Source organism: Penaeus chinensis, chromosome 11, assembly GCF_019202785.1.
Source record: "Penaeus chinensis breed Huanghai No. 1 chromosome 11, ASM1920278v2, whole genome shotgun sequence".
Lineage (NCBI taxonomy): Eukaryota > Metazoa > Arthropoda > Malacostraca > Decapoda > Penaeidae > Penaeus > Penaeus chinensis.
The window spans coordinates 42,034,390-42,036,735 of NC_061829.1; positions in this window are offsets into that span (position 1 = coordinate 42,034,390).

Genomic DNA, 2,346 nt, shown 5'->3' on the forward strand with positions numbered 1-2,346 from the left:
TGGGGAATATGTCCTCGGAAATGTCGCCTATATGCTTACTTACACACACACACACACACACACGCACACACACATACACACACACACACACACATACATACGCACGCACGCACGCAGATAAATATTTATATAGATAGAAAGGTAATTAGAGAGTATAGACAGATTGGCGTACATAAATAAATTAATGAATATAGACAGACAGACAGAGGCAGGCAATACAGACAGACAAACAGACAAACAAACAAGCAAACAGACAGACAGTCAGAAAAACAAACAAGCAGACACAGACAGATAGACAGATCAATATTATCAAGTACGTAACGTAATTCTTGGACATTCGGGTCTCAAGATTAATAAATGACAAAAAAGAAAAAAGAAAAAAGAAAAAAAAGGTTCCCCACTTAATTTCTGTGCAGTGTTTCCGAACGCTCTGGCTGCGTTGTTGAGGAGACGAAAAAGCTTTTGAATTTGTAAGAAAAATACCTTAATGGCATTTTGTTATTATTTTTTTTTATCTCTCTTTATACTCCTTTATCTGTCTTTCTGTCTATATGTATGTATATATGCACGTATGTGTGTATGTGTGTGTATTTATATGTGTGTATATGTAAATATGTGTGTATGGGTGGGTATATGTGAATATATGTGTATATCTGTGTATATGTGTATTTGTATGTATATGTGTATATCTATGTGTATGTATGTGTATGTATGTGTATATGTATGTATGGGTGCAAGTATATGTATGTGTTTTGCATTATTTTTGTTTTGCATTATTCCATATCCAAACCTCATCAATTATTGTATAGGATGGTATCTGTGTATTTTGAAATATCAAATTATGTAGTTAACAAGCAGACATAAACGTTAAACTTGCAAGGCAAAAAGGGTATGTTATCCTCAATTAAGTTCTGGCTAAACTGCTTTCCATTATTCTGTTTAACTTTTTTTTCAGTTGTTTTATAAAATGAATGTATATATATATATATATATATATATATATATATATATATATATATATATATATACATATATATATATATATATATATATATATACATATATATATACATATATATATATATATATATATATATATATATATATATATATACATACACACTTCTCTCTCTCTCTCTCTCTCGCTCTTTTTATCTTCTTCTTCTCATCTTTTTCTTTTTCTTTTTTCTCTTTCATCATTGTCTTTTTCTTTTCTCTTTTATCATTTTCTTTTTCTTTTCTCTTGTTTTTTTCATTTTCATTTTCTTTTAAATTTTTCTTCTATTTCTTTCTTCTTTTCTGATTTCCTTCTCTTTTTCTTTCTTTTTCTTTTAAATTTTTCTCTTTTCCTTTTTCAAAGTTTTCTTTCCTTTCCTTTCTTTTCTTTCCTTTTCTTTTCAAGAAAATTTGCTTCCTCTAGACTCGTAGACGCTGAAGACTCGATGTTCAAATGAAAATCAATAACATTTAAATAAACAAACTGTTTTCTTTCGCCTTCTTCTCCTATTTTCCCCTGTTTCCGAAGACTGGAAGATAAATATTACAAGAAGAAATATGAATGACAAAGAATAACAACTTTTATTAGGAAAGAAAATATTGAATAATCAATTATTGAAATTATGATTAAATAAAATCATGATTCTATTAGTAAAAAAATATAAAACAAATACAAGAAAATACAAGAAAATAAAATAAAAGAGTTTCCTTGTGATTTTGCAAGGGAAGCTCTCTCTCGCTTGCAATCCCAGGCACGAAAGTGACTCACAAAGCAAGCACGCTGGGTTATTGGAGGAAATGAAGCAACATTGCTGCAATGAGCTTCAAGCGCAACATGAGACGCTTTTGTTTTGCGTTCTGTGCTGGACCTATGTGTGTGTAGATGCCTTATTTATGTCTGTGTCTGTGTTTAATCTGTCTTTCGCTTAAAGAATCACACGGTTAATCTGTCTGTGAAAGTATCTATCTATCTATATCTATACAGGTAGAGAGAAAGATATCCATATTTATGTGTGTATATATATATATATATTTATATATATATATATATATATATATATATATATATATATATATATATATATATATATATAAATATATGTACATACATACAGATAGAGATGCAGACACATTTAAAGACAGAGAGGCATGCAGACACACAAATATGCAGACGGAGAGGCATGCAGACACACAAATATGCAGACGGAGAGGCATGCAAAATCAGACGCACAGACAGACAGTCACGCAAATAGAAACACACACATACAGACAAGACCAACGTACCAACCGCACGCACCGTTTCCCAATAACAACAACATGACCACCTAATATCCACAAAATCCCATTTGA